Source organism: Delphinus delphis, chromosome 2 (genome assembly GCF_949987515.2).
Source record: "Delphinus delphis chromosome 2, mDelDel1.2, whole genome shotgun sequence".
NCBI lineage: Eukaryota > Metazoa > Chordata > Mammalia > Artiodactyla > Delphinidae > Delphinus > Delphinus delphis.
The window spans coordinates 145,568,957-145,590,906 of NC_082684.1; the positions used below are offsets into that span (position 1 = coordinate 145,568,957).

At 39.7% G+C, this 21,950-nt stretch overlaps 1 long non-coding RNA gene across 1 annotated transcript in view; it reads left to right on the forward strand.

Moving 5' to 3' along the window:
- LOC132419856 (uncharacterized) overlaps nt 1-21,950 on the forward strand; it is a 127,429-nt gene that overhangs the window by 51,581 nt on the left and 53,898 nt on the right. The window contains exon 2 of the long non-coding RNA XR_009518259.1: nt 4,499-4,574. This is a non-coding gene — a long non-coding RNA (uncharacterized lncRNA). The remainder of the gene's footprint in view (nt 1-4,498; nt 4,575-21,950) is intronic.

The window sequence follows — 21,950 nt, forward strand, 5'->3', positions numbered from 1 at the left end:
CTTGCATGTATTCTATTAGATTTTTGCCTAGGTATCTACTATAAATTAGCGATTATATATATATATGTGTGTGTGTGTGTGTGTGTGTGTGTGTGTGTGTGTGTATATATATATATATATATATACATTTTTTTTTCTCTTACACCCTGAACATGGATCCAGAATGCTGAATTCTCTTATTTGTTTGAATTATTTGCCCACAAATTCTCTTGCAGTTTTCTATGTAAATAATCCTATAGTCTGCAAATAAGGACAATTAGTTTCTGCCATTGGGGTATAAATAGAAGTCATATACACAAATTCCAGTCATATCCCTAAAGGGGAAACATAACCACTTTCCCCTTCTCTCCTTCCTGCCACCTGGAATGCAGATGTGATGACTAGAATTGGAGCAATCATATTGGACTTGAAGCGATCTTAAGGAATAAAGATCACACAAAACATAACAAAATGATAGTAAGAACTTGGCTCTGGACTACCCAACCAGTCTTTTACATGTAAGGGAAATAAAAAAAAATTTAGATAGTTCAGAGTTTTCTGCCACTCAAACCCAGTCCAATCTTACAACACTATCAGGATAATGAGTGATAAATTCCCAGTTTGCCATTGGTTTTTATTTTTTTCATAAATTGTGTTTTTATAAATTGCTGATCTGTATTAAAGAGATAAATTATATTGATAGATTTTTAATGTTCACCCATCCTTGGGATTCTGTCATGATATGTTCTTAGAGTTTGCAGAGGTCCAAACATTTTATTTCTTACTCTTCCCAAGGTTTTAATATGAAAAAAATTTAAACATACAGAAAAGTTGGTCTGTACAGTGAACACCCATATATCCACTACCCAGGTTCTACAGTTAACATTTTATTATATTTGCTTTGTGTCTTATTTATTATGATATGTTTTAAAGGCTTTGCTTAATTCATTTAGCTAATATTTTCAAGTATTTGTTTACATGTGTTCAATGGTGAGGATAGCCAGTATTTTCTTTTCCTATGCTGTCTTTGTCCAGTTTGGGTATCAAGAATATACTTATCGGGCTTCCCTGGTGGCGCAGTGGTTGAGAGTCCGTCTGCCAATGCAGAGGATACGGGTTCGTGCCCCGGTCCGGGAAAATCCCACATGCCGCGGAGCTGCTGGGCCCGTGAGCCACGGCCACTGAGCCTGCACGTCTGGAGCCTGTGCTCCGCAACGCGAGAGGCCACAACAGGGAGCGGCCCGCGTACCGCAAAAAAAAAAAAGAAAAAAAAAATATATATATACTTATCTCATAAAATGGAGTAAGGAGCTCTTCTATTTTTGTCTTCATTGAAAAAGTCTGACCAATACAGGAAATAATCTTTGAAGATTTGGTAAGACTCACCTCTTTGGGTAAGTACTTGGTTGGCATGGTGCTTTTTTAATGGGTATATATATTTTTTTAAATTTTTGGCTGCGTTGGGTCTTTGTTGCTGCGTGCAGGCTTTCTCTAGTTGTGGTGAGCGGGGGCTACTCCGTTGCGGTGCACCGGCTTCTCATTGCGGTGGCTTCTCTTGTTGCAGAGCACGGCTTCAGTAGTTGTGGCTCACGGGCTGTAGAGCGCAGGCTCAGCAGTTGTGGTGCACGGGCTTAGTTGCTCCGCAGCATGTGGGATCTTCCCGGACCAGGGATCAAACCCGTGTTGCCTGTAGTGGCAGGCGGATACTTAACCACTGCGCCACCAGGGAAGTCCAGTAATGGGTATAATTTTTTTTAATTACAGATTCAATTCACTTAATGGTTATACGTAAATATATAGATAGACCTTTGTTTTTCAAGTCAGTTTTAGTGATTTATTTATTTCTAGAGAACTGTTTCATTAAATTGTCAATTTTTTTAGTCTAATGATATTCATTGTATTCTCTAGTGCTTTTAAAAACCTTGACTCTATTTATAGTTATGTCATTTTCCTACATTCTTCTCTTTTTCTCTCAATCAATCTTACTAGGTTTGTCTATTTTATTAGTCTTCTGAAAGAACTAGGATCTATCGATTCCTCATTGATTTTTCCCCTTTCCATCTATTTCTCTTTTTTTGTTATTATTTCTTTCCTTCTACTTTCTCCGTTCTGATTGACTTTCCTCTATATGTTTCCTTCTCTTCTATTATATGCATTTGAAGCTCTAAATTTTCTTCTAAATACCATTTAAACTGCATACCACACGATTTAGTACTAGTGTTTTCGTTGTCTGAGCAGTACTAAACATTTGGTGATTTCTATTAGTTTTTCTCCCTTTATAATTATTCAGAAATTTCTAAAATGAATAGGGCAGTATAACTATTCTATTGATTTCTAATTTTATTACATTATTGTTAGAGAACATGTTTTATGTGATTGTGAGTCACTGATATTTGTTTGAAATTTTCTTTTTGACAAAGTTTTTTTCCAAAGGCAATTCAGTGGATAGTCTTTTCTTTTTTTATATATTTTTGTTGAAATATAGTTGATTTACAATGTTGTATTAGTTTCAGGTGTAAAGTGATTCAGTTATATGTATATACAAATATATATATATAAAATATATATATATTCTTTTTTAGATTCTTTTCCATTATAGGTTATTACAAGATATTTAGTATAGTTCCCTGTGTTGTACAGTAGGTCCTGTTGGTTATCTATTTTATATATATTCGTGTGTATATTATAATTCCAAACTCCTAATTTATCCCTCCCCCATCCTTTCCCCTTTGGTAATGACATAGTCAGTTTTTAAAAAATATTTCATGTGTGCTAGAATGAATATGTTTCTTGTAATTTGGAGTATGGGATTACTGACATAATTTATGTCTTCTACAAATATGATTATAGCTTTATACACGCATACATATATATATATTTGAGGTTCAAAATTACTGTTTCTTTGATGTGAATTATTCTACTTATCCTTGTATTCTGTTTGCCTTAAAGTTTAAAAAATTTGATATCAATATTATACTAATTTAATTTTTATTAATATTTTCCTAGTACATTTTATCCATCTGTTTACATAATGACCTCTCTGTCATCATGTTTTAGGTGTGTCTCTTATATGCAGTACCAGGTTGAATTTTTAAAAATCCTTCTGAGAATCTCTGTCTTTTAGTAGGCAAGTTCAAAATATTAATATTTATATGTACTTTTGTTATTGACCTATTTGGACTTATTTCTACCATTCAAATTGTGTTTTCTATTTACCATTATCTAACTTAGATTCTTGTGTTTCTTCTCTAGTTTATATTAGGTTGATCTAGTTTTAAAAATTTATTCTCCCCTTTCCTCTCTCCTGAAAGTTTGCTATCTGTCTAAGGTTAGATTTAAAATTAAAAAATGCCCTGTGAGAAATTAAAACCCCAGACTTTCATACTACTTTCCCAAGCTAGGGGGTTGGACTTCTCTACTTTTGTTTTCATGGCAGGGGTAGCTCTTCAAGGGTCTTTCTTAATCCAAGGATATCTCTTGGGTCCCCAGAGTCTGTCTCAGGGAGCTCAGGGTGATCCTTTATGCAGCTTCTGAACTTGAACCTTGAAGAAGGTGACCAAGAGCCTGGGCTGGGCACAGGGCCAGGCCTTCTCTGCCCAAAGCTGGGGGTAGGTATGAGAGACAAGAGTGCCTGAAGAAAACCCTGAACAAGAACTCTTTGGACCATCAAATGAATCAGAGGGTCAACTCAGACTGAACTCACTGTGGCTTTGTTATCTCTCTTTATTCTGTAGCCTCTTTTTTTCCTTTTGAGCCTAGCTATTTATTAAAAAATTATTTTCATTGCATATTAAGCAGCATTTCCATGTGTAGGTACCAATCTGCTACACTCTAAAAAACTGTGGGAGTTCATTTACTTATCTTACAGAATGTTTACAGGTTTCAAGTCTCATCTGCCACCTCAGATCTTGCTGTTTTTACTTTGCTTTCCTCAGTTCCTGCTTAGCCAGCCTACAAGTAGATTCTTTTTCTCTGTCTTGCCCCTTGGCATTGATGATTCATTTTGAAGTTCTGAGTGGCTATTGTTCTGGCCTTCCCTCATATCACCTGTCTCTCAGACTGAGGAGGTAAGCCTTCCCCCGTGCACAAGCTCCTGGATACCATGCTCTGTTTATGTCCACAGTCCAGGTAGGACAACTAGACGTACTTCACTGTGCTGAAGTTCCTGAGTGCACTGTCTTTCCCCTGTCCTCCAGCAGTTTCTGAAATGATGGCCCTGCAGATCTCGGCCTTCCTGGCTGGGCACGCTCCTGGCTTTGATGGAAACATACCCAACTGGAAGCAGCTGGCCTGCCCAGGCCTTCCAGCAATGGGCTTTCCAGTGTAGCATGTGGAGGCCCTTATTCTCTGTCCCTTCTTTTTGGCTAGGTGGCTCCCTCCAGCCACAGGCACTCCCTGGGCCGTTGTCTGAGTTAACATCTGAGGTTGGCCAGCACAGGCACAGCTGTGGGTCCTGGCATTGCCACTCATGAGGAAATTCCCCAGAGAGCCCACAGGCCTGCCTTGATTTCTCTTTCAGGTGTGATTATCTTGGAACAAAGCCTGCTTCCTAGGTGTGAGCCTATGCAGTTACCCTGGGACCCACACTCAGAAAGGTCAGTACTTGGATTAATACTCTACTGTTAGTATGAAATTTTAAGTAAACTTGGAATAAAATTTCAAAATTTTGATTTTGCACTAGGCTCTGCAAACTATGTAGCCTCTCCTTGGTAGAAACAGAGAACATTACTGATCTTTGGAGAAGTGGGTGGGGCTTATTGACTAACCCAGCTTCTTAGGAGTCCAGGGCAACAACCAGTAGGAGTAATGGTTTTAAAATATTTTTTTAGATGTAGTGCTATATCCTGCAAAACTTATTCTTATGGGAAGCGTCCCTCTAAATAAAGCATTTTAGGGCTTCAGGAAAGTGAGAGGGTACAGTTCTAGAATAGCTGTCTGATAGAACTTTCTGCAGTGATGTTAATGTTCTGTATCTTTGCTGTCCAGTCTAGTGGCCAGTAGCCACATGTGGCTACTGAGAACTTGAGATGTGGCTAATATGACTGAGGACCTGAATTTCTAAATTTTAATTAATTTTAATTATTTTAAATTTAAAGTTAGATAGCCATATGGGACTACTGGCTACCATATTGGACGGTGTAGATCTAGAACAACAAAGTAACTTCTGACCTTTGGTGCTTTGATTATATTTTTGCATTGATTCTATATCAAGAATTAAAGTTAGGCTTTGTCCAGAAAGGATTTTCTAAATTCAGATTGAAGGCATATCTAGAACTAGATGGGGAAACTGAAATCAGTGTTTTTCATAAGTATGGAGAAGATATCCTTTCCACCTATGAAAGCTAGCCATGAGGCTCATTGCTGTAGCCTACAAGGGAGTTATTAAATGTACAAATGAATTGCCTAGAGACTGCCCCCTTCCAGTTCTAAGAGACTATGGAAGAAATATGGAAGACAAAGAAGAGGCAAGGTTAGGGCCAGAGTCTTGGCAAGGAGTGATGGTGAGGAGGTGTGGTGGGAGGTGAGTTGATAGATGAGCTTGAGCCAGTCCTCCTGGGCCTGCATGACCTGGGTGTACGAGTGACCCAGCAAATCCCATGTGTTCTGATGAGACACAGAGGTCTTGAGAGCACAGAGGTGTGTCAGAGGGCTCTAGTTAAAACAAAGACACAGCTGCGTAGGACATTTGAGAAGGCCAGAGCTACAGATCTCAGAGCTAGATAGTACTTCATCTAAAAAGCCACACCAGAAAACCTGTACTTCAGTGGTCACCAGTCTAGAGAACAGAAAATCCAGCCTCTCACTATCCACCCATGAAGATCCAGATAATCCCACCTCTGCTGCCACTGGTCATCTGAACTCTTACAGACCCCAAAATATACAGACACAATCTTGAAGGAGAACAAAGAGATGGAGAGAAAATTAGAAAGTCAACATTTTCCCTAAAGAAACTAAAGAGAGTTAACATAAAGGGATTGTCTGAACTATTGAACTGAACTAAGTTTAACTGAATGGGATAAATGTAGGGTTACTTTCCCTAGTTTTCTATGGATGAGCAGATGAGTTATGGAGAAATAAAGAGGCTGCATTTTCTTTGCACATCTAAGCGCACAGTGAATGAACTTGTGACCCCACTACAAATATGTTTGGCTTCCTGCTAAGCCAGTTTGAACAGCAGTCCTATTCATAAGCTTTAGCAGAGGTGGAATATGTGATAGGGGTTGGGGTGAGGTTGCTAACCTGTTGTATTGAGCCTGGGAGCCAGCATCATGACAGAATTGGCCACTTAACTCATACATACTCTTTCTTCAAAGGCACTAGCCACCTCACATGGGAAGGTCATTTGCGGCTTATCTGGAAGGCAGTTTTTCTCTTATTACCTGCCTGGACACGGAGGAGGTTGTAGATACTCTAGCCTACTGGTCCAAGAGCTTTGAGATCAATGGGAGAGGGCCAGTCTGACAAATTATAGTGTCATTTTGCCTGTGCAGTGCCCTACTCATCTTCTTGTGCTGAATGAATCACATCTGGGATGAAGGAGGCCAGATCTACTTGGACAAAATCCTAATGAACTTATCTGGGTCTAACATCCCATCAATCCCTTGTCCATACAGTCCTCTGTGGGCTACAACACCACCTGCAGGCCAACTCTGAAAAGTACATGTCCAGAAAAATGGAAGAATTCTTGGACTGTATTCTGTAAAGCCAAGATATCTGCATTATGCTTCAAGTGTTTATGGTCCTAGAGTTAGAATCCCCATGGCTCAGCAAATATATTTAGCAATTCCTGGAATTTACTACAAAATTCATTACACCTTTCTTCTTCTTGGCTGTTGTAATAACTGACATTCTCCAAAGGAGAGGAGAGATTTTGTTTGTTTGTTTGTTTTGTTTTAATTTTGGTGCTCAGAGGCAGATGCCACCTTCCAATAAGCCTTGTTTAATTTTTCCAACTTTCCCCTAACCTACCTGACCTAGCCCAACCCACATGAATATCTCCAACCATACAGATGGGAGACATTAGACCCCAGGAGGACTCAAATTCAGCTCTATGCCTCCACATCTTGAGTTTTCCTTCTTTGGAAAATTGGCTTTTGGGAAAATTCAATTACCTATCCTCCTTGGGAACAAACCTCATTTGTCAAAGAGGCTAGAGGGGCTAAGTTAGATTCAGAAACTCAGTTTGCACCAAAGTCACCTTTTTCAAGCACTTTGGGTTTACCATTTCACACCCTGTCCTGGAAGCCGTAGAACCATGAGGGAAGACTCATCACCAGTCTTGGAAATCATCTGGATGGGAATTCTAAGGACATCCAGTCCTAGCTAATAGATAATCAGGCATAGACAGGGCCCACACGATTGGATTTTTATTGTCTCTAAGTGTAAGAGGAATAAAATGGTTTAAGTTTATATCCTGAGCTACTGGACTGTCTTGGTCCATTCTAGCTACTCTAACAAAATACCACAGACTGGTATCTTATACAACAGAAATTTATTGCTCACAGTTCTAGACCCTGAAAGTATGAGATCATGGTGCCAGCACGGTCACCTTCTAGTGAGAGCCTCTTTCTGGTTCATAGCCAGTGCCTTCTCACTGTATCCTCATGTGGTAGAAGAGGTTAGGGATCTCTCTGGACCTCTTTTATAAAGGCACTAAACCCATTCATGAGCGTTCTGTCCTCAAGACCTAAATACCTCCTAACAGGCCATACCTGCTAATACCATCACCTTTGCGGTTTAGAATTTGACACATAAGATCAAGTTCTACTTTAAAATGTTCAACTTGAAATGCTTACTAGACAACTAATGGAAATATCAGGTAGGTAACAGGATGTTTAAGTCTGGAGCTCAGGGGAAATGCCAGTGCTGAAGAATATGTAGATCTGGGAGTTACTGACAAGGAAATAGAAACGAAAGCCATGGACTGGATAAAGTCTCCTCTAAAATGAGTGAATGTATTTAAGAACAGAAGTGGCTTAAACAAATTTAAAAATTGGGAATAAGAGGAAGAAGCCAGTCAGGGATGTAGGAGGAAGACCGAGATGGTATGTTGACCGAGAAACCAAGTGGTTGACTGAGTCAAATGCTGCTGAGAGGTCAAGTGAGAGGAGGACTGGGGATTGTTCAGAGGATTTGGAGAGATGGAGCTCATTGGTGATCCTGAGAAGAATATCATCTGCACTAGAGTTGTAGCAAAGAAAACATGACTGGAGAAGACTGAAAAGAGACTATGAAGTGAGGAAGTGGACACGTTGAGTATTGACAACTCATTTTAGAAAAGGTGATGCAAGGGTACCTGAGAAGCATGTGTGGGAGTTGGAGGAGGGCATAGATTTTAGGGAGGACAGATTTATTTTAAGATAGGAGATATTATAGCATGTTTATATGCTGATGGGAATGTTCTAATAGAAAGGGGAAATGTGGAAATGCTGGAGAGAGTGGATGATGGAAAGCCTTTGAATAGGTAAGAGGGGATCCAGGGCTTAAGTTGTGAGTCTAAGAGGACCTACACTACAGGACAGTTCTTCTGTCATAAGAGGAGAAAAGGCAAAAATTAGTAAATGTGTTGATGGGAAACTGTCACAGCTGTCTTCTGGTTGCTCCTACTTTGTTAGTAAAAGTAGAGATGATGTCTGTTTCCACCAGTTCCCACTAGCCCAGCTTACTCAGACCCTGCTCTCAACCACAGATCGCCATCAATTTACCATGACAACTGAGTTGGAAGAATCCACTTATCACTCACAGACACAGAAAACAAACTTATGGTTACCTAAGGGGAAAGGGGGTTGGGGGGAGGGGTAAATTAGGAAACTGGGATTAACATATACACACTATTATATATAAAATAGATAACCAACAAGGACCTACTTTTAGCATAGGAAACTATACCCCATCTTATGTAATAACCTATAAGAGAAAAGAATCTGAAAAGAACATTTTATACATATATATACATACATATATACATATATATACATATATATATAAACTGAATCACTGTGCTGTACACCTGATACATGATATTGTAAATCAACTATACTTCAATAAAAAATTAAAAAAAAAGAAGAACCCACTTATCTTATGAAAGATTCTGGATTCCCATCAGTGTCACAGCCAGCTGTGGTATTTTGTCCATTAGAAAGGATACCAATTAGACAAGCAAATACATGAAATTAGTCCATTTGAACTCAGAATCCACCTGAGCATGTTAAGGCTTTTCAGCTCCCCAAACTGGACAATACAACCTAGTGGAGTGTGAGGTGGAGGAGGAATAAGCCATGGTCAAAACGTTCACCACTGACAGGCTGAGGTTGCTGGCACCCTATAAAAAATCAAGAAAACAACCTTAAATGTTTTAAGTGCCTAACTTGCTTGTTGTCAGTGGTTTTCCCAGTTTGTCCTCATATTTGGATACTTTGGAATTAAGTGTTTTTTAATTCAGCCTCTCCCTAAGTTGCTTCCTCTTGAATCTCCACCTCTTTATCTCCAGTGAGCCTCAGCCATATCCTAGGCTCCCAGCTACCATATCTCCTCCCTGCCTGGTCCCTGCTTCTTAGGGAGGAAGGTCCTTACACAAATGTGAGAACATGTAAAATAGATTTTAAAAGGATTAACTAATGTCACCATAAGCTGTCACTGATTAATCAAAGCAGCAGCAGCAATAGCAGAGCTTTCTGAGCAAGATTTTGCCATTTAATCTTTTTCATCCATCTTTAGCTCTGAGGGAGGAAAAAAAAAAAAAAAAAAAAAGAAGCCGTCTAAAAGAACAACACATTCTCCCCTGTGAAAATGAGTGAAAGTACAGATGAATTAGGATTTAGAGAAGATGAGGCTAAGGAAGGTTGCTTCCCCATGGAAGACCACACACACACACACACAGACACACACAGACACAGACACACACACACACACACACACGCTTTGGTCACTACTACACATAGCAACTTAGCAACTACATTTATTGCAGCTTACAGATGAATGAATAGCAAATTTAAATGTCTTTTTGGCCAGTAAGAATTTTGTAGCAAAATAAAGAGGCCTATTAATATAAAAAAGAAAACATGCACAATTGTGCACAAATATCTTAATTTTGTCATCGAACTTTCTTCAGCCACACATTTGTGGAGAGGTGATTGGGCCTTGTAGTTGAATTAAAATATCTAAGTAAACGTACTTCTAACTAAATAAGAGTCAGGATGAATATTTATTTTCCTACATGATATGTGACTAAATAAATGAGGCTCCTTTTTTTTTTTTTTAAACAACTCTTAAATTGAAAGCCAGATATCTAGTTCGTCTTATGCAATGACTCAGAATGATTTGGGAACTTCTTGTTTGGAAGTACCTTCAGAGTTTTTTACAAGTAGGGTGACCAAACATCTCAGCTTGTCCAGGACTGATTCTTAAGATTCTGAGTATACTCTCTGAGGCTGGGTTAGAGTCCCAGGATTCTTTGGTTGAAAGGTATCTGTTTGAGCAAGCATCTTCCTGGGTGGAAGTCTTTTTACATCTTGTTGACTAGGGATATAGTCCCTGACCCTTGAATGGGAAATTCCTGGCTCTTTTGGAGGCCTCTAGCCTAAAAACTGGGTTAAAGTCCCAGGTTTCTTTGTTTACACGTTACCATTAGTTAAGAATACAGGAACCTCTCAGTAGACTGAAACCCCCTTCTCATACCGCTGCTGACTGTAAGCTCCACCACTATAGCACTAACTCTGTCCATTTCCTTTCTTGTTGGAATGATTTTACTAAGGATAATTTGGAACTTCAATGACCTCCCCAAACTGGTTCCTTTAAGACCTCTCCCTTACAATTGCTTCTGTTCCTCCTTCCTTCTTTTACTACCTTCAATCTTCCCTTCAGCTACCTTGAATCCTTTGATATGACTGCCTTCCCTCCCTCCTCCATCTCTCCGTCCACTCCTGCAAGATTGCCTTCCTGCTTCAGCCCCCCATTTCCATACAGTCACTTGAACTTTAGGTCCCTTGTCGCCCACTGGGGACTCTCAAGAGACTCAGGGACCCTCAAAAAGAAACTACATATCAGGGTAAAAGAATATCTCATAAGCCTCCTCCACAAATATTGGTAAAAAGCATTAGCCCTCATATTGAGCAGGTAAGCTTAACTTGTTCCATCTGTAAGAAATACAATTGGGGTAAAAATATAAAGTGGAGCAAAGACAAGAGCCAACTATTTTATATAAACCACTGAGTTTTATATTACTAAGTTTACCTGACTCATGGCTAAAATTTTAGAAGGAAAGCTCTAAGGTCTGTATTTGCATCTGTCTGTATGTTTATGTATGCATGTTTGTATATGTATGTTTTATATATATATATATATGTGATATTTTTCTATTTCTAGATGGTATTACCAAAGTAATTTATAAAATCACATAAAAGAGCTCTATTCTGATTGGCTTAGAGATAAGTAAGTGATTATATAAATTAAATATTTCTAAAATTCCCAGAAATATAGAAACTAACCCAAATGCTTTTCAAGTTTATGCAATTTGGAAAAATCTTAGATAAATAAGACTAGTTTAATATCATTGGTTTAATAAGAACAGCTATGTCTTCTGAGTTATCAACATTAAGTTTAACAACAGTATATATTTTGCATTTAGCTCTTTTTAGGTATGTTTGCTTTTGTGATTTTTTTTTGATACTTGTCTAACATGCACGTACTGTGAAAATAGTTAACAGGGAAATAGCTTGAGATGATGTCCTGCTTTGTTTAATGTTATAACGTATGTCCCTAAAAATAGTTTCCAAAATCTTTGTGGTAACTTGCAACCTTAGAGTTGTACTAAGTTAAGTAATAGATATTCTTTGAATATCTATATCACTTTCTAAGTGAGGAGAAACTACTAAACCTTAAATTACTAAGCACAAGTTTATCTACTTTTGGCTTCTTATTTTTGTATGGTACAGAGAGACTAAATATATTTAAGTTTGTTAATAAACATCTTTTTGACACGTTGAAAAATTGTATTATCAGGAAACATATACCTATAAAAATTAGATGGTATATTCATAAAATTTGCTAGTCTGCTGCAGAATGCTGGTATAAGACACAATTCACAATTGTTTACTTTGTATTTTCTTTGTTTAAAAAAGGCTACTGATTGTTAAAAATTATAATCAATGTATGTAAATGAAACTACTAGAAACAATAAGGGTCAAGGGAAACAACTTTGTATGAAAAGTATGCAAGGAAAGTAGATTGTATTTTTGATAAGGAAAAGTATTCAAGGTATGTAGGATAGGTGTTTGTTACTGGAATAAGATAGTAATTATGCCCTAAAGTGAAAGAGGAAAATATAGGACAAAAACTGAATGGATATTAAAAAGTTGTAGAAGGTTTGCAGGAAAGGAATTTTGGAAAAGGAATCTTATCTCATGTGGTCAAAGTTGGTTAAGACTGGATAGATTTATTTATAGGGTTTTTTTAAAAAAAAACAAAACGAACTTTAGTATCAAAAGTACACTGATGCATAGCTAGAATTTGGTTTTCTCTCTGTTGAAATAACAAAGTTTTTTTTTTTTGATTTTTGGTCGCTCTTAAGAAGAGATTGTAAAAGGTTTTTCTTTACCTTTTAAGTAATCCCCCTAGGAAACAGAGATATGGTGTCTTATCAGAATAATTAACTATGCTTTATGTTAACCTTTATCATGTCCTTAATTATTTAAGAGAACCAAATCTTCTTACTTTTAAAAGAGCTAACTCTTTTTTAAAAAAAAATAGTCCTGTTATCTCCTCTATTTACTTTTGAATTCTTTTATCATCATTTTGGTTAAATAGGTAGCTAAGTAACCATAACCTGGGATTGTATTTAGCCAAATATTCAAACCTTTTGACATTTTGGACAATTTTGCCTTCTCAGAATCAAATCCTAAGTGAAAGTTTGATTTTGAACTGACCCTGAGATTTCTCAGATGGCTTTTGGAAAATCTGAAAGGATTTTTTTCTTTCATCTTGTAAAAAGAGAGATGCCAAAAAGCAATTTGTTTTGTTTGATTTGTTCTGTTGCACGAAAAGCATTGTCAAATAAGAGATGCTTTAACCTTCTCTAGGTTATATTTGCATGGATAAAATGTTGTTAATGTAAGTATTTAAGATATTGCATGAAATTTGTCAATACCCTCACTGTCTATGATATGTTCTGGTATAATGTTATCAGTCATAATTCCAGTTATTATGTTTTATGCCATAGAAATACCAAATTCCCTTGTCAATTGCATCATTTTTGTAGTGAACTGTTATCAGAGCTTTAACCACGGCCATTTTAAGTTTTTGTCAGCAACAGATAGTTTTTGTTTTACTCTGATTCTTCTCTGAAAGCATTGGCAATCGGCTATAGGCCAGAGTGCTTCATCTTCAGCAAGAAGGGATTGTCTCTGAGACCCTTGGAAAGGACTGGCTATGACAGGTCTCTGAGATACAGGCTTTTGATGGCATTGTTTAAATAACTTTGAGACCATACCATTCAACTAAGAAAGGATTTCCAGAACTCAAGTAAAGAATCTGATGGGTGCATAAAACTGCTAACCCAAGACCAAGCAGAATGAGAACTGATTGCATGAGACTGAATGAACTGATGGAGGATGATTATAGCCTTTGTTTGGAATATTGCTGCTGGATTTAAGGAACCTCTTTCCCTTTTCTCTTAAGTTATCACTCACAACAATTTAGAAGATAATACTTTTATAAACAGAAGTGAAACATTTATCTTTTTCCCTGCCTGATCCCTCCAGACTTCAGAAACTCTTATTGAGAATTCTCATTTTAATGGCAATATAATTATTTGCCTAAGTTCAGTAAGAGTCTGTCCTCCTTGAACAGAATTTACTTGGAAACATTGGTTATATAACAAAGGCTTTTACTGGAGTGTCATATTTGAGAATATTGTACCTAGAATCATATACAAACAGATAATTTTAAGGAACTCAGGCTGACTTTATGGAGCCAATGCTTACAAAGCTCTTTTGAGAAAACTGGGCTGGTAGCTAGTTTGCAGGGTTCCAAGCCTTACAGATGAATAAGGAAGGTTGCTTCCTGGCAAGCCCAGGAAGCTTAGGATATTTTGGGGACCTAGAGAAAAGAGAAGTTTACCCAAATCTATAGGTTCTACAGGTAATACCCGGTGGCAAGTTCTTGGCTTGGCTTCCTACCCTTGAAAGGCTTTTAAAAATCTAATTTGAGATTACTTTTGAAGAGTTCCAGCAAAGCAAACTTTCAAAGGTCTTTGTGGTCAATTACTGTTGTTGCTGCACTTATGTAAATAATAGACCAAATCTAATGAGACCAGACTTAAGAATAATGAAAAAAAGCATGGGTGTAAAGAGAAATTTTATGTCAGTGGAAAACTATAGCATACCCTTGTGGGTTCTGACTCTAGTCCTGTTCATTATCTTTCAGGTTTTGTTATCTACTTGTAAATTGGACTGAATCCTGCCACCTTGCACATTTTGTCAGTCCTTACCAAATTCTAGATTCTTATAGTTTCCTCCAGTCTCTGGCTGCAACTCTTCAAATTAACGTTTCCAACTGTTCTCCCACTTTCCCAACTTGGTGTCACTGAGAACCAAAAACCTGTTTGCCCAGTTCCTTACTGGAACTCTAGGTTGTCTCGCAAGCTGAAATTGGATGACAGGCAACCTTCATGCCTGGAGCTGCTGCTGTGTAGGCCACTCAGGAAGTTTACTGAAAGTTCCACATCTTCCATGCTCTGCTCTGGGAAATAATCATGACTGTGACACTGATTTCTGTGCCATCACCAAAGATATTCAAACTGGAAACCAGGAAGTTTGTCAGGTTGCCACTATTGTTCTCACTATACCATCTAAAGACGCTTCAAGCCCAACGTTTAGAAATCTTCTCAACTGGCTTCCCTCTGGACTCAGAAACTGGTTTTATAGTTTGTTCTAACCTTTAAATCTTTGCTTTTCTTTTTATTTTCATAGAAATTCCCCTTATTAAATGCCTGATGATTTACACTATCCAGCAAATATACTCTACTACCAAGTCCCAACAGATGGTTCAGTTTGTTCTTAATGAACAAAAGGAGACTGAACGAGTAATGGACTTATATTGTTCAGAGAAAAAAGAAAATTGTTTCTTCTTTCCCTGAACAAGAAGAGGGGCTGACAAACTCTCAGGCCATCGTCACAGCCTTGTCTTGTCTTTGCCATGTGTAGTCCAGTTTTAACAAGAATGCTGCTGAATAAGTTTAGTCAAGGTCCCCCCCACTCTTACTATCTGATCCCTCTCAATACATGGTCAGGTCCCTCACCCCTCACATTTGATGTATGAGTCCTTCACCTGCCTTTTGCAGGAAACCCGTGAAAAAGTCATCCCTTTATTCTTGATGTCTCCTCTTAGTAATTTTCAATCCACTGACCCCCTCACTTTGCTCGTTGACTGTAATTTGCCACTTGTCCTGTTGTATTGGGAGTTGAGCCCTGTTTCTCTCTCCTGTTGCAATAGAGTCAGCTCCTAGTACAATAGTCTTGAATAAAGTCTTCTTTGCTGTTTTAACATGTGTCAAAATAATTTTTTTCTTTAACAGACACATCAGGCAAAAGGGGTTTCTTAAATCAGTAAATAAGCCACGAGAAACATTAGAATCAGCATCTCCTCTTTACAGGTCATTTTGTCCTATCTCCCACCCAGTTTTGGAATCCCTCAAACCTCAACTTGTAGCTCAGCATATTATCCCTTCCCCTTACTTTTGGCTGCTTAACACATTTCATGGTAATCACTAATTCATCACATGGAACTGAATAAGAACCATTTAACATGATTATCTTCTCCATTAAAGCTGTCATCATAATTAGAGCTGCAGTGAACTGTTTGCCAGGATTATAACTTCTGCCAAGAAAAACTTGGGTGTCATTTTAGAAAAATTCTTAGGTGGGGGAGGAGATCAGGACCATCTGTGTCGGGATCCAAAGTGGAATAATGAGAAATAAAGCCCTTCTCCCCTGCTATCTACCAAACTCTGCCCAGCCCTCCAACTGGACCTTGCCAAAGACTTTAGAATGAATCAGCTTTCAAGGTAGTCTGAGTAGCACACCCTCTCAGGGAATGAGCCTTGGAAAAGTCATGTTTAAGAAGAGAAAAAAGGGGCTTCCCCGGTGGTGCAGTGGTTAAGAATCTGCCTGCCAATGCAGGCGGCACAGGTTCGAGCCCTGGTCGGGGAAGATCCCACATGCTGCGCAGCAGTTAAGCCCGTGCACCACAACTACTGAGCTTGTGCTCTAGAGCCCGCGAGCCACAACTACTGAGCCCCTGTGCCACAGCCACTGAAGCCTGCGCGCCTAGAGCCTGTGCTCCACAACAAGAGAAGCCACTGCAATGAGAAGCCCGTGCACCGCAACGAAGAGTAGCCCCTGCTTGCTTCAACTAGAGAAAGCCCGCGCGCAGCAACGAAGACCCAATGCAGCCAAAAATAAATAAATACATTTATTTAAAAAAAATGAAGAGAAAAAAGGCAGCAGCAATAGGCCTTCATGCATAACGCTTCCTAAAAGTTGTTCCACATGGTTTTGTTTGCCACCCCATGGTTTCCAGGGCAACCACCTAAGCCAAGACGGAAGAGAAGGAGACATGAGGCTACAATGGGACCACCCACTGCAATTGTCATTTCATTCTGACGGCAAGAACCTTTATGTCGATTCAAAGTGTTTGTCAGGCCTCTTGCTGTGAATCCCTGGAATAACATTTTGCCCGGATGGAAGTGTGTCACAGGCTGCTGCTCCCACATCCCCCCATACTGAGGTGTTTTTAAGTGGAACCAAATATCCCAGGGGAATTTTCTCTGCACTACTAGCATTGTCACACATTTTTGGGTTACACACTGTAAATTATAGATAAAATACATTATGTTAATTTCTCCTGCATATCTTCTAGTTATTTTTAGGAAAAGCGTCTTTGCAATTCAGCTTCTCAGGTAAATGTTTCACATGAAGAGAAAAATGACACCAAGGCATAAGGATGCTCAAGGCTGAGACTGAAGCCACATCATAGTTTGGCACTTTGCAATGAGCATGTGTCCAGCATGGATTTTAGTTGCAGATGGTGGAAGAAGTTCTTTACCAGGCATCATTAGACTTGGGTGTGCCTTCTGTCTCTGCAACTTTTTGGATATGTGACTTTGAAGGAATTTATTTCATTTCTGTAAGTCTTCGTTTCATCACCTATGAAATGAGAAATGTTCAGCGAGACCTCTCAGGTGCTTCTACTTCTCACACTCTGCTAAACTGGGGGAAATGCCCTCAAATCTCATAAAGCACATTATATTGAGTGTCTTTAAAAAGAATGAATGAGGTCAACCTGTGAACGTTAAAATATTCAGCAGCACCGAAACCCTTCAAACTTTATGCTCTCTTACTGCACTGGGGTTGTTGATTTTTCACTTGCTGTGCTGGATATCTCCCATTTGCTCCTCAGATCAACTGCCCATTGTTCTCCACCCTGGGAGGTTGTCCTGCAAAGACTACAACACAGGGTCTTGTCCTCTGACTTCTAGGTGGGTTCAGCCACTGGGCAGGCGATTGAAAGGAGGGCAGAGTGTGAGGTTTTGCCCCCTCCATTCTCCCTGCCTGTGAGAGGTTGCCGTGAACTAGCTGCATCCCTCACCAAAGGTCACAGCTCCTGGAAGGCACCCTCTCTACATCACTGTCTCCAGTTTTCCATAATGGCTCTTAGTCAGTTTGGGCTGTGATGACAAAGTGCCATAGACTGGGTGGCTTATAAACAATATAAATTTTTTTTTTTTTTTTTGCGGTACGCGGGCCTCTCACTGTTGCGGCCTCTCCTGTTGCGGAGCACAGGCTCCGGACACGCAGGCTCAGCGGCCATGACTCACGGGCCCAGCCGCTCCGCGGCATGTGGGATCTTCCCGGACCGGGGCACGAACCTGTGTCCCCTGCATCGGCAGGTGGACTCTCAACCACTGCGCCACCAGGGAAGCCCTAAACAATATAAATTTATTTCTCACATTTTAAGGGCTGGAAGTTAGATCAGGGTGTAGGTTGATTCCATGTCTGATGAGAGCCCACTTTCTGATTATAGACTGCCGACTTTTTGCTGTATGCTCATGTGATGGAAAAAGGGCTTAGAGAGGTCTCTGTGGTCTCTTTTATTAGGGTGCCAATCCCATTCATGGGGGCTCCACCCTCATGATCTAATTACCTCCCAAAGGGCCCACCTGCTAATACAATCACGCTGGGGGTTGGAATTTCAACATATGAATTTTTGGGAGACATAAACAGTTCATAACAGGCTCCTTCTTGCTACTTCAGGTCTAGGGGTACTGCATAACCCCTCTGGTTCTCTATGCTCTGTGCATATCTTTAAAAATTGGTCTTTATTCAAGTCTCCCCAAATGATGCAGTTTGAATGAGCCATCTATTGCTTGTCTGTACCCTGACTGATACACTCAGTTTCTTGAGATACAAATGTGGCAAGATTGGAAAGGCCATGGTACTTATTATTTCTATGTATCAATTTTCCTCGAATATATACTTTTCCCCCTTAATTGTGACTCAGAAAATATAAGAATCTCTATGCAGTGCTGCTTGGTAATATAGTACTTGATCTCTGTACATGCTTGTATTAGACAGGAGTCAGAAGCAAATAGAAACCAGCCTAGTGGTTTAAGCAGGAAAGGATTAGATGCGGGGAATCAGATGCTCACAGTTAGAAGGGATGAGGAGTGGGCTCTAGGCTGGGCCTCCAGGGATGACTTCCCGAATACCACCCAGAGCTGACCTGTTTGTTTAGAGAACTATCTCTGCAACAGTCTGGAAGCTGGGGAATCAAGAAGCCTGTGTGCCACCTGCCAGCTCCAAGATAACACTACTTTTGCCATAATTCAGGAATCAGAAAGTTGTAACCCCAATTGTTGGCCCCAAACCATATGTACCTGATTTGTACCATCAGAATGAAGGCCTTCCTTCCTTCCTACTTGACTCAGTTCTAAATTTGCTTTTCACACGTGTGTCTAATCTGCGGAACCTAAATCATATTCCTAGTTGCAAATGAGTCTGGGAAATGTCATTTTTAGCTTTTCAGCCTCTGTAGTATGGGCAGGCACACTAGAAGGAGATTGGGATGAATTCTGAGCAAGTCAACCTATCTGTCACAAGATTATTTCTGAAAGCATGTTTCAAGTAGCATACGAAAAAACATGAACTTTGGAGATTTAAAAAAAAAAAAGAGAGAGACTAGAACTCGAATCTCTGCTCTAGGATTTACTAGCTGTGTGACCTTGGGCAGGATGCACTTATTACTGGACCTATTTTGCATCTGTATAATGGGCACAATAATGCCTACCTCACAGAATTGTCATTCGTTTATCCATATAAAAGATTTTTACTGATTGTTATATTAGCACCAGAAGTTTTAGTTGGTGGTGACAAATCTAATTGATTGGTTAAGCAGAAAAGAAATGTATTAAAGGATATTTGGTAGGTCGCAGAATTGCCAGATGGGCTTGAGAGCCAGGTTCAAGGCTGAACTTCCAGGACACCACCACTAGCCTGAGGACACCGCTACTGCCTCCACACCCCACTCCTGGAATTCAGTGCTACATTTTATACTGCCAGCAGGAACTTAACTTTACTGTTGCAGATGCTGCTGCCAGCTCTGTTACCAGAAACTTAACAGTGCCACCTCCGAAGGCCAAGTGGCAGTTGTGCTCCTGTCACTGGCAAAAATGGATTCCATGTGGCATTTCTCCCTCAGATTGGTCTCTTCTCAAAGGAAGTTTTACAAGGGTGACAGATGTTGCCTGGGTCACATGCTTGCTTGTGCTCAACTTCAAGGGAGACTAGGGAAGCATGATTTCTGACTTTTAACTTGGGGAGGAAGGAAACTCTCTATCCAAAGGGAGAGTGTTCACAAAGTGCTGAGCCCCAGGCAAATGCCCACTTACTTCCTCCAAATGGCTAAGCAAAAGGGCTCTCATTCTCACTCTGCTTTTCTCTGCCCAAGCACCATTCTCCCCAAAATGGTGGCATGCTGGTTCCTGAGAGCTACAAATTTACATACTATCATCCATGCAGTTCCTGTGTAAAGGCTGTGTCTCTTTCCCAATGATTCCATCAGAAATCTGTGGTTGAATTTATTGTTTTAACTTGGATTGCGTGAGCTTTCCTAAATCATTCACTGAGTGGGGGAGATGGAATAAATTAACACACTAGGTTTGTGTTACATGCCAAGTGAACTGGAGAAGTACAGGTTCAGCCCTTCTAGAACTGTTTGGCTCAAGCACTGGGTAAGAAGTGTTTTATAAGGGAAAATTGGGATGCAGGGCAGGCAAAAACAATTGCTTTCCACTATAATCTTCCTGACAGTTCAATATCCATACACACACTCTTTCTCTAATGCATGCAGTGTCATGTGTTCCCACCCACAATAGTGCAGCTCTTCCACGTACACCTCAAAACTCCCTTCCTACACAGGCTCTATGTCAGTTACTGAATCCAGCTGTAGGGTTTCTCAGCAGTGTGCATTTGATGTTTAATTTCACTAGGCTGAGGTATTCCCAGATAGCTGGTAAAACATTACTTCTGGGCGTATCTGATGAGGATCTCAAGGGTGCCTCTATTTAAAAAGGACTTCTAAGAATCTTATAGGTGCTGTCCCTCGGGAGCCTAATAGGAAGACCAAAGTTAAAGGAGGGCTTATCTCGAGACTTTTGGGTATAGATTTTGTTTAATGGAGTGGATTATAAATTGATTCATGAAAAAATCCACAAAGGTTTTAAAAGAATTATGTCAACTTGGACTGAAAGAGATAGTGATGATACAAAACTGAAAGAGCTCTTTGGATCCCCAAATTTCTGTGGGCAGAAGCAGGCTGGGAAAATTACTCAGCTGCTACTGTGGGCTATTTTCTATGGAAAATGAAGAGGTCAAGAATATGGAGAATAGAGCCAAGAGCCGTGGTGAATCATTCCTGGACAGTAGGACTGATCCTTTAATCAAGGAACTGGCAACATATAACCAGCTGGATTTTAGTATTGCTATAGACCAATGACTCCTGTGAACTTCATTTCCCCCCTTTTTGAATGGCAGTGTCCATGGCAGTTAGTTTGCAACCTATCCCATCACCGTGTGTTGGGAATGTGCGGAAGAGCTATTTTGTCTCTTTAGTTCACAGGTCTATGATAAAAAGGAACTATTCCTAGGGTGCTGTATTGGAGGACACATATCCAAGGAGACTTAACTTTACTTACACCTAATCTAAATGACAGTATTTTCCCCTTCCCCCAGGCACCCGCATAGTGCCTGACATATAGAAAATGCTTAGAAGATATTTGGTAAATGATTGCATGAATAAAAGAATATGTTATTCATCCTACTGGAAAAATAGACATCATGATTAGGAAAAATAATTATTAACTGGCATAATGATAGATGTATAGAATTGAGAGTTCAGAAATAAGCCCATACATTCATGGACAATTGACTTTTGACAAGGGTGCCAAGACAAATCAACAGGGGTAATAAGAACAGTGTCTTCAAGAAATGGTTCCGAGAGGGCTTCCCTGGTGGCACAGTGGTTGAGAGTCCACCTGCCGATGCAGGGGACACGGGTTCGTGCCCCGGTCCGGGAAGATCCCACATGCCGCGGAGCAGCTGGGCCCGTGAGCCATGGCTGCTGAGCCTGTGCGTCCGGAGCCTGTGCTCTGCAACGGGAGAGGCCACAATAGTGAGAGGCCCGCATACCGCAAAAAAAAAAAAAAAAAGAAAAAAAAAAAAAAGAAAAGAAATGGTTCTGAGAGAACTGGATATCCATTTACAAAAGAATGAAGTTGTACCCCTATCTCATACCATATACAAACATTAACTCAAAATGAACCAAAGACCTAAATGTAAGAGTTAAAACTGTGAAACTTTTGGAAGGAAAGATAGGTATAAGTCTTTGTGACCTTAGAGCAGACAAAGGTGTCTTAGATA